Source organism: Anomaloglossus baeobatrachus, unplaced genomic scaffold (genome assembly GCF_048569485.1).
Source record: "Anomaloglossus baeobatrachus isolate aAnoBae1 unplaced genomic scaffold, aAnoBae1.hap1 Scaffold_2558, whole genome shotgun sequence".
Taxonomy (NCBI): domain Eukaryota; kingdom Metazoa; phylum Chordata; class Amphibia; order Anura; family Aromobatidae; genus Anomaloglossus; species Anomaloglossus baeobatrachus.
This window is the reverse complement of record NW_027442122.1, coordinates 158,034-169,694: the sequence shown is the minus strand read 5'-3', so window position 1 is coordinate 169,694 and position 11,661 is coordinate 158,034. Positions and strand designations below refer to the sequence as shown.

The window sequence follows — 11,661 nt, the reverse complement described above, 5'->3', positions numbered from 1 at the left end:
CATCATGTCTGCTCAACACGCAGAAGGTCCTGGGTTCAATCCCTAGTAAAAACAAGACGATTTCGCTGTTGAAGTAATTTGCTATCAACCTGTAATATATAAAATTCTTGGTTTTGTTGCCAAATGACAATACATTTTGGCTTCCATCACAAAGAGAACTACGATTTTGGGTTTCTTTTTTATTGTCCATTTTAGCAGAAAACATAATCCCATATTATAAAAATCCTGCTTGTTTCAAAATATATAGTTCCCATAAATACAAAAGCAAACGACTAAACTGTGTAGAAAAAAGTAACACATTCAATGTAAACTTCAATTTAAGCAATATCCCTTTGTAGGAATAAAGCTGGTAAAATATGTAATAAAAATTGTAAATGTTTAATTAACCTAAAATGCTTTCCTTCAGCAATAAAAAGGCCCCGTCAGTCTCAATTCTGCTCTGCTAGCCAATACACAGTAACTTTGCATAAGGTTTCATAGTGTATTGGTCATCATGTCTGCTTAACACTGGTTCAATCCGCAGTAAAAGCAATCTGTTCTTGGTGTTGAAATAATACCCTATCAAACTACAATATATGAAGTTCTTGGCTTTGTTGCCAAATGACGGGATGTTTTGGCTTCCATCACCAACAGAACTACGAATTATTTTTTTTTGCCCCTGGCGGTCAAAACTCGTCTCTAATTGCCATTACTTTGCAGGATTTCACAGGTTTTCTAGTGTGGTGGTCATCAAGTCTGCTTCACATGCAGAACGTTCTGAGTTCAATCCCCAGTGAAACCAATCTTTTTTCGGTGTTGAAGTAATTTGCTCTCAACCTGTAGTATATGAAATTCTTGGTTTCGTTGCCAAATGACAATACATTTTGGCTTCCATCACAAAGAGAACTACAATTTTGGGTTTCTTTTTTATTGTCCATTTTAGCAGAAAACATAATCCCATATTATAAAAATCCTGTTTGTTTTAAAATATATAGTTCCCATAAATACAAAAGCAAATGACTAAACTATGTAGAAAAAAGTAACACATTCAATGTAAACTTCAATTCAAGAAAAATCCCTTTGTAGGAATAAAACTGGTAATATGTACCTAAAACCTGTGTTGTATGATGACATTGAGGGGAACAGCAACAATGTAGAGTCAGTATGGGTAAATGTACATGGGGAGCGGAATAATGGAAAAATACTAATTGGAGTTTGCTATAAGCCTCCTAACATACCTCAACAAATAGAGGGTGAAATGCTGGAACAAATTGAAAAGGCAGCTAATAATAATAATCGAGTTCTTATTATGGGGGATTTCAACTATCCAGACATACAGTGGGACATAGAATCTTCTGGTTCTGCTAAAATCTGTAAGTTCTTATCTACTATTCAAGACAATTTCCTCTCTCAGATGGTAGGTGAACCGACCAGGGGAGATAATTTGCTAGATCTGGTCCTGTCAAATAGACCGGATACAATTTCAGATCTACAGGTCCGGGAGCACTTGGGCACCAGTGATCATAATATGGTAAGCTTCAACATAATATTCAATAGAACATTTCAAAGGGGGATGCTAAAACCTGGAATTTTAGGAAAGCTGATTTCAACAAATTAAGGGAAGAGCTTAAATGTAGATTGGGACAAAGTCATAATAACTGGGGATACCGAACATAAATGGGGTAAGTTTAAGGATATGCTACTAGAGTCCTGTAAAAAACGTATACCCTCTGGTAATAAAATGTCCAGGAATAAAAAGAAACCACTATGGATAATAAAGACTGTACAAAGTATAATAAAACAAAAACAAAGGGCATTTAAAATCTTAAAGGCTGAGAATACAGAAATAGCATTTCAGAAGTATAAAGATATCATCAGGAAATGTAAAAAAGAAATCAAACAAGCAAAATAAGCTACTGAAACAAAAATCGCCAATGACATTAAAATAAATCCCAAAATCTTTTATAAATACATTAATGCCAAAAGGAAAACAAAGGATAGTATTGGCCCCTTAAAATATAATAACAAGTTAGTTATAGAGGACAAACAAAAGACTGAGATATTAAATAGGCATTTCTCATCTGTATTCACCAAGGAACTGACTGTACCAGGGATCATTCAACAAGTGAAAAATCAAAGTTCACCACCCGATATAATTAATTTAACACAAGATGAAGTACGCCTACGTCTGAGTAAATTAAACATTGACAAATCCCCAGGGCCAGATGGCATTCATCCACGAATATTGAGGGAATTGAGCTCCGTAATCGACAGACCACTGTATCTCATCTTTTTAGACTCACTTGTAACAGGGTTGGTGCCTCAGGATTGGAGGATTGCTGATGTGGTACCGATATTTAGGAAAGGTAAGAGGTAAGCCTGACATCAGTAGTATGCAAAGTTTTTGAGGGCATTTTAAGGGATGACATGCAAAAATATATTGCAGAAAATAATATGATAACTGACAAACAGCATGGATTCATGAAAGATAAGTCGTGTCTAACCAACCTGTTGGGGTTCTATGAGGGGGTAAGTTCAAACCTGGATATTGGTAATGCAGTTGATGTGATTTATTTGGACTTTGCAAAGGCATTTGATACTGTACCACATAATAGCCTTATACTAAAGTTCCAGAAGCAAGGACTAGGGGACACAATATGCAACTGGGTAAGGAATTGGCTAAAAGATAGGAAACAAAGAGTAGTCATAAATGGTACATTCTCTAAATGGGCTATAGTCAGCAGTGGGGTGCCGCAGAGATCTGTGCTTGGACCGATTCTTTTTAATCTCTTTATTAATGACCTTGTGGATGGGATTGATAGTACAGTGTCAGTCTTTGCCGATGACACCAAACTATGTAGGATATTAAAAACTGACCTGGATAGTACAATATTACAAAAAGATCTGGATAAGATGTCAGAATGGGCAGATACTTGGCAAATGAGATTTAATGTTGATAAATGTAAAGTAATGCACCTAGGACGGAGTGATCCTATAGCTGCGTATATATTAAATGGAAGTAAACTCGGGACTACAGAACAGGAGAAGGACTTGGGTATTCTCATTACAAATAAGCTGAGCAGCAGCACTCAATGTCAAGCAGCAGCTGCTAAAGCAAACAATATTTTAGGGTGTATAAAAAGAGAGATTAGATTCCGTGATCCCAACGTATTGTTACCCCTCTATAAATCACTTGTAAGGCCACATCTGGAATACGGGATCCAGTTTTGGGCTCCACATTTTAAAAAGGACATTCAGAAGTTAGAGTCAGTTCAAAGGCGGGCAACTAGACTATTACAAGGAATGGAAGGCCTCCCATATGATGACAGGTTGAAAAAGTTAGATATGTTTAGCTTAGAAAAAAGACGTCTCAGAGGAGATCTCATTTATATGTATAAATACATGTGTGGTCAATATAAAGGACTGGCACATGACTTATTTCTTCCAAAGACAGTATTAAGGACCAGGGGGCACTCACTGCGAGTGGAAGAAAAGCGATTCCAACAGCTAAATAGGAAAGGGTTCTTTACAGTTAGAGCAGTCAGACTGTGGAATGCCCTACCACAAGAGGTAGTAATGGCAGATACTGTAACAGCTTTTAAAAAAGGGCTGGATGATTTCCTCAGAACACAAAACATTGTTGGTTATAAATGACTTAGTGACTAAATGTAGAACTGGTGGAGGAAGGTTGAACTAGATGGACCTAGGTCTTTTTTCAACCTAAGTAACTATGTAACTATGTAACTATGTAACCAAAATTACTTTCCTTCAGCAATAAAAATGCCCCGTCAGTCACAATTCTGCTCTGCTTACCAATACATAGTAACTTTCTGTAAGGTTTCATAGTGTAGTGGTCATCACGTCTGCTTAACATGCAGAAGGTCCTGGGTTCAATCCCCAGTAAAACCAATCTGTTCTTGGTGTTGAAATAATACCTTATCAATCTACAATATATGAAGTTCTTGGCTTTGTTGCCGAATGATGGGATGTTTTAGCTTCCATCATAAACAGAACTACGAATTATTATTTTTTTCCCCTGGCGGTCAAAACTCGTCTCTAATTGTCTTTACTTTGCAGGATTTCACAGGTTTCAAAGTGTAGTACTCATCACATCTGCTTCACATGCAGAAGGTCCTGGGTTTAATCCCTAGTAAAAACAAGCCGTTTTCGCTGTTGAAGTAATTTGCTATCAACCTGTAATATATAAAATTCTTGGTTTCAGTGCCAAATGACAATACATTTTGGCTTCCATCGCAAAGAGAACTACGATTTTGGGTTTCTTTTTTTTTGTCCATTTTAGCAGAAATTATAATCCCATATTATAAAAATCCTGTTTGTTTCAAAATATATAGTTCCCATAAATACAAAAGCAAACGACTAAACTGTGTAGAAAAAAGGAACACATTCAATGTAAACTTCAAGTTAAGCAATACCCCTTTGTAGGAATAAAACTGGTAAAATATGTAATAAAAATTGTAAATGTTTCATTACCAAAAATACTTTCCTTCAGCAATAAAAAGGCCCCGTCAGTCACAATTCTGCTCTGCTTGCCAATACACAGTAACTTTCCATCAGGTTTCATAGTGTAGTGGGCATCACATCTGCTTAACACGCAGAAGGTCCTGGGTTCAATCCCCAGTGAAACCAATCTGTTCTTTGTGTTGAAATAATACCCTATCCAACTAAAATATATGAAGTTCTTGGTTTAGTTGCCGAATGACGGGATGTTTTGGCTTCCATCACGAATAGAGCTACGAATTATTTTTTTTTCCCCTGGTTATCAAAACTCGTCTCTAATTGCCATTACTTTGCAGGATTTCACAGGTGTCAAAGTATAAAACAGGAGGAAAATGAGTAACTTGCTTCAAAAAATATGTATTTTATTTTTATTTCACATTTCATGTGCTTAATTTTAGTGATACTTTTGTTAAATAAGTACAAAATACATATAACCGTATATAGATCAATAAATAACAACAATTTAAATGGCCGAGAGGAAGGGTGTTAAAAAAGGGGGGCACAAATTAATCCTGCCAATCTCAAAATGTATAATGCGTATCAATAACATGAAATATTATTTTACATGAAAATATCCACGTGTTCCTACATAAAAGAGTAATTACACCACATGCAGATGAATAAAAAAGCAATTTCCCCACTGAGGATTGTGTGAAGAGCTCAATAAGTACATTGCACATACTACCACCCACATTGATCAGTCAAGATCAGAATGTCCTGGTTAATGTAACCCAATCCAAAAAGCAAGATCAGTCGGTGGAGCAGTGTCAGCAGATGCCGAAGCAGAGCCCATGCACAGCTTGCTAAAAAGGGGTCAAAAGCCCAAATTCTCACCAGCAAGGGTTGTCAATATGTCAGAAAATAGACGTATATAACTATATCAAAGAAGGTTGCGCATGACGCTCCGATCAGAGACTGCACAACATACTGACCAACTGGGTTATAGGAGGGCGTGCATAGTAGTTACCCAGTCTTGGTACAGTAGTGTTAGTACAAATCCAAAAGAGAGCAACCGCACACCTCATTAAGGGGGTCCCAATATTAAATTATATTAATGGTGCAGACAGTCATGCAGAGGTCCCATCCGCATCGTACACAGAACGCTGCACTGATAGTCACCACATACTCCTATCTCTAGGCGTAAGTATGCTATAAGAATCATGTGCCTGGGACTCAATACAGCAATACTGAGTACATGCAGAAGAGGACCCACTACATACCGTACAATGCTGGTGTAACGCAGGGAACACAACGGCAGGCAGGAAGAATAGATGAGGAGGGGAATACACCCAGAAACAGACTCCAACGTACATTTCACGAGGAAATATAATGTAACCACGCTTCGTCAGGGAGTGATTTGTCCCAGTGACCGGCAGGTTTAAGTAGCCGGAAAGCAGCCCGTAATCAGCTGTATAGAGTGAATGGATTATCAACGGCGCATGCGCGCGCGGCGCTCCCAGATCCCAGAAACCTCACCGGCCGTCATGGAGACGGCGCATGCGCGAGAGCAGAGACGCGTCGCCATAGCTCCCGAGCATGCGCCGACGCCAATCAGAGACGGTCAGGAGGAGAACGGGCCGGAGGCACAGCACACGCACGCGCACCATCCATAGCAGGTATTACAGGATACACATGAGTACATTGTTTAGATATACCCCATCTATATAAACACTACCGACGATATAAATGATCAATAACCATGACATACAGAAATACAATATAACATCATTAATATTAAGTACAAATCTTGAATCCATGTCAGTAGTAGATACGTCAGTAGTTCATTCCAGTATATCCAATGTATATGATATTAAGCCAATTCGGATGGACGACAGACAGATCCGAGCTGCTTAGGGGGGACATATGAAAGAAGGACAAAAGACCAATAAATATCACAGAAACAAATAAATAACGTTAAAAACATTAATCCTTCAAACCCTTAAAGGGAGAAATCCCAAAAGGGTGATGTCATAAAAAAGAGGCAAAACTCAGAGCCTCATTAAGGCCCGAGGGGGTGACTGTACCCAACGTCACCATCCATCTTGTCTCGCGTTGGGCAAGCCTTTTCTTGATATTGCCACCTCTGATACCACCATGAACCACCTCAATTCCACGCACAGATAAAGATTTTGAATCACATCCGTGGTGGATCTTGAAGTGGCGTGGAATGGTCTTCAGAGAGGCAACATCCTCCACGGTCCGAGCCGCAGCAATGTCCCTGACATGTTCGCGGACGCGGATACGTAGCTCACGCGAGGTCAGGCCAATGTAAATCAGTGGACACCCACAAACAGCATAATATATGACGTTTGAGGTGCCACATGACACATAATCCCTGATCTGAAACTCGCGCGTCCCGTCCGCTGATGAGAATACTGAACTCCGCAGGACATTGCTGCAGGCCAGGCAGTGGCCACATGGGAAGCAGCCCACACGAGGATTCCTCGAACCCAAGAAACCAGATACTGGCGGAACATAGTGACTTTTAACAAGTACATCACGAAGATTGGCCGATCTTCTGGCCGTCATCATAGGGTAATCTGAGAGCGAGCCCTTCAAAAGTGGGTCAGTACTCAGAATGGGCCAGTGGCGGTTCAGGATGGCTCTAATGTTATGCCATTCATGGTTAAAGGTAGTAATAAACCTGGCCACTGAACCATCTGATACATCTTTGTGTCTCGCCACGAGAAGCTGGGATCTCGGAGTATTTTTGGCCCTAAGGTAACCCCTCTTAATACTGCGATTGCTATACCCCCTTTCTCGGAAGCGTGACATGAGGTCGGCAGCCTGTTCCTCAAATTTCTGGTCCGAAGAACAAATTCTTCTCATTCTCAGGAACTGTCCAGTAGGGACAGCGCGAATAGTAGACATGTTGTGGGCAGACGAGGCATGAAGTAAGGCATTAACAGATGTTGATTTCTGAAAAACATCAGTTTGGATGAAGTTACCCTCATCAACCGTAATAAGTATATCCAGAAAATCAATGCAGGTTTTATGATATTTATATGTCAATTTGATGTTAAATACGTTCACGCCGAGTCTACCCACAAAGGACTCAAGCTGCTCCGCCGTACCCTGCCAAAAAATCAACAGGTCATCTATGTACCTCATCCAACACTGCACATGGGATACGGCCTGGTCGCCCTCGTCGCCAAAAACAGATCTCTCCCAGAAACCTAGGAAGAGATTGGCGTACGAGGGCGCACAGGCCGCACCCATCGCAGTGCCGCGTTGTTGTAGGTAAAAAGAATCCTTAAACGTAAAACAATTATGGGTAAGGATAAAGCGGAGCAGCTGGAGAATCAAGTCACACATCGCGCTGTCCCGACCGGAGGTCCCAAGAAAAAATTGGACCGCCGCCAAACCATCGTCATGGCGGATGCAGGTGTACAAGGACTCTACATCCGCCGTGACGATCAACATGTCAGGCTCCATATGGATGCCATTGATCCTATTGAGCACGTCCGTCGTGTCTTTTATATAGGAGGGAAGTGTTTCAATCAGAGGTTTCAGATAAAAATCAATAAACTTACACACTGGGTCGCACATTCCCTCCAATCCAGACACGATCGGACGGCCCGGCGGATCAAGGGCATCTTTGTGAATTTTGGGGAGCAAGTATAAGGTGGGCACCTTAGGGTATTTAATCACCAAACCATCCACAACCTTTCTCGTGACAAGACCCAAAACCAGTGCGTGTTCCAGGATAACCAAAAGCTCTCTGGAAAAGGAGTCAATGGGATTGAAGCTCAACTTTTTGTATGTCTCTCTGTCTCTCAACTGGCGGAAAGCCTCCCTCTCATACTTGGTAATAGGCCATATCACTATATTCCCCCCCTTGTCGGCAGGTTTGATTACAACATCCTTCCAGCCCTCAAGTTGTTTCAAAGCTGTTCTCTGTCGGAAAGTAAGATTATCATTCCTGCGTCTTGATGATAATTGAGCAAAATCGCTCAGTACCAATCTAGTAAAAATCTCGACAGAGGGACAAAGTGACAAGGGGGGAAATCTAGTGGACCTAGGCAAAATTGATGATGGGTACACACCTGTGCCGGCAGGGGATTGCTGTTGTTCAGACTGAAGTTCCTCCAAAATTGCCAAGGCCTCTCTCTCAGCACGACTATCCAAACCAGAATTCGAGGTGTTACGGTTATGCAATCTCTTCAGAATCAGCTTTCTAGAAAATAGGTGTAAATCTTTCATAGCTGTGAAGAAATCAAAAGGATTAGTCGGAGAGAAGGACAATCCTTTGGACAGAACTTCAGTCTGTGCCCCTGACAGCACATGGGTGGATAAATTAATTACCTGGAGGGTACGGTTGTCTTTCTTAGATAATTTTTGTGGGGCCTGTTTAGTGGCCTTTAGGCGTGTTATTACACCCGAAGATGTAGAGTCAGATCTTATATTCACACCATCACCAGAAGCCGAGGCCCCCATATCATCAGAAGAGAGACCAGAGAGCACAGATGTAGACCGTGATCTTGATGCCACACTAGACCTAGACCTAGATCTAGATCTATACGAGGGTTGCTGCCATCTGTAGGTCTGATTCAGTTGATGATCCCGTAAATCACGTTGAAATTTTTTTAGCTTAAATGCCTGTAACTCCTTTTCCATCTTACCCAGTTCCAAATCAATATCACTATTAAATTTAGAGAGAGCCTCACTGGATAATTTAGATTTAATTAGTAAGAGAAGTTGTTCCATCTCCTTCTCCAATTCACCAATAGATGAGCTATTCAGCTCACTCAAAAGTTGTAAATATCCTCTGGAGCACACACTGGAAAGTTCTTCCCACTTATTCCTGAAGGACTCACTCTCCACCGGAAAGGATGGAAAGACCTGAATGCGTAGTCCTCGAGGGATCAGGTTTCTCTGCAGGTACTTGTCCAAAAAAGCCCTGTTCCACCAGATTTTGGTTCTTTTCCTCAGGAGGTCCCTATATCGTATCATTGCCTCCTTGGTGTCGACATCACCACCAACCTCCTCACCAATAGTGCCTGCTGCCTCAAGTGCCAAATTAAGTTGCGTGAGCCAGGCGTCATCCCGAGCTCTAAAATCCATGGAGATGAATATCAGGAAAACTGTGGAAACCACAGGACAAAATGTTAAATACATAGGATCCAACACTTATCAAAAAGCACAGATGTGTGAATCCCACCGGGGATATCACACACTGTGCAGAGCTACTCAGATAGCAATATAAAACAGGAGGAAAATGAGTAACTTGCTTCAAAAAATATGTATTTTATTTTTATTTCACATTTCATGTGCTTAATTTTAGTGATACTTTTGTTAAATAAGTACAAAATACATATAACCGTATATAGATCAATAAATAACAACAATTTAAATGGCCGAGAGGAAGGGTGTTAAAAAAGGGGGGCACAAATTAATCCTGCCAATCTCAAAATGTATAATGCGTATCAATAACATGAAATATTATTTTACATGAAAATATCCACGTGTTCCTACATAAAAGAGTAATTACACCACATGCAGATGAATAAAAAAGCAATTTCCCCACTGAGGATTGTGTGAAGAGCTCAATAAGTACATTGCACATACTACCACCCACATTGATCAGTCAAGATCAGAATGTCCTGGTTAATGTAACCCAATCCAAAAAGCAAGATCAGTCGGTGGAGCAGTGTCAGCAGATGCCGAAGCAGAGCCCATGCACAGCTTGCTAAAAAGGGGTCAAAAGCCCAAATTCTCACCAGCAAGGGTTGTCAATATGTCAGAAAATAGACGTATATAACTATATCAAAGAAGGTTGCGCATGACGCTCCGATCAGAGACTGCACAACATACTGACCAACTGGGTTATAGGAGGGCGTGCATAGTAGTTACCCAGTCTTGGTACAGTAGTGTTAGTACACATCCAAAAGAGAGCAACCGCACACCTCATTAAGGGGGTCCCAATATTAAATTATATTAATGGTGCAGACAGTCATGCAGAGGTCCCATCCGCATCGTACACAGAACGCTGCACTGAAAGTCAGGTGTCAAAGTGTAGTTGTCATCACGTCTGCTTCACACGCAGAAGGTCCTGGGTTTAATCCCTAGTAAAAACAAGCCGTTTTTGCTGTTGAAGTAATTTGCTATCAAACTGTCATATATAAAATTCTTGGTTTTGTTGCCAAATGACAATACATTTAGGCTTCCATCACAAAGAGAACTACGATTTTGGGTTTCTTTTTTATTGTCCATTTTAGCAGAAAACATAATTCCATTCGATGTAAACTTCAATTTAAGCAATATCCCTTTGTAGGAATAAAACTGGTAAAATATGTAATAAAAATTGTAAATGTTTCATTACCAAAAATACTTTCCTTCAGCAATAAAAAGGCCCCGTCAGTCACAATTCTGCTCTGCTAGCCAATACACAGAAACTTTTCATCAGGCTTCATAGTGTAGTGGTCATCACGTCTGCTTTACACGCACAAGGACCTGAGTTAAATCCCCAGTGAAACCCATCTGTTCTTGGTGTTGAAATAATACCATATCAACCTGCAATATATATAGTTCTTGGCTTTGTTGCCGAATAACAGGATGTTTTGGCTTCCATCACCAACAGAACTACGAATTATTATTTTTTTCCCCTGGCGGTCAAAACTCGTCTCTAATTGCCATTACTTTGCAGGCTTTCACAGGTTTCATAGTGTAGTGGTCATCACGTCTGCTTAACACGCAGAAGGTCCTGGGTTCAATCCCCAGTGAAACCAATCGTTTCTTTGTGTTGAAATAATACCCTATCAAACCACAATATATGAAGTTCTTGACTTTGTTGCCGAATGATGGGATGTTTTCGCTTCCATCATCAACAGAACTGCGAATTACTTTTTTTTTTCCCCTGGCGGTCAAAACTCGTCTCTAATTGCCATTACTTTGCAGGATTTCACAGGTTTCAAAGTGTAGTAGTCATCACATCTGCTTCACACGCAGAAGGTCCTGGGTTTAATCCCTAGTAAATCAAGCCGTTTTCTCTGTTGAAGTAATTTGTTATCAACCTGTAATATATAAAATACTTGGTTTCAGTGCCAAATGACAATACATTTTAGCTTCCATCACAAAGAGAACTACGAATTTGGGTTTCTTTTTTATTGTCCATTTTAGCAGAAAACATAATCCCATATTATAAAAATCCTGTTTGTTTCAAAA

The 11,661-nt window shown here is 40.3% G+C and overlaps 1 non-coding gene across 1 annotated transcript; it reads left to right on the top strand.

The window, feature by feature from the left end:
• Positions 1-11,152: 11,152 nt before the first annotated feature.
• On the top strand, positions 11,153-11,225 carry TRNAV-AAC (transfer RNA valine (anticodon AAC)). Its single transcript has one exon. It is a non-coding gene; the product is annotated as a tRNA-Val (tRNA).
• Positions 11,226-11,661: the final 436 nt, after the last annotated feature.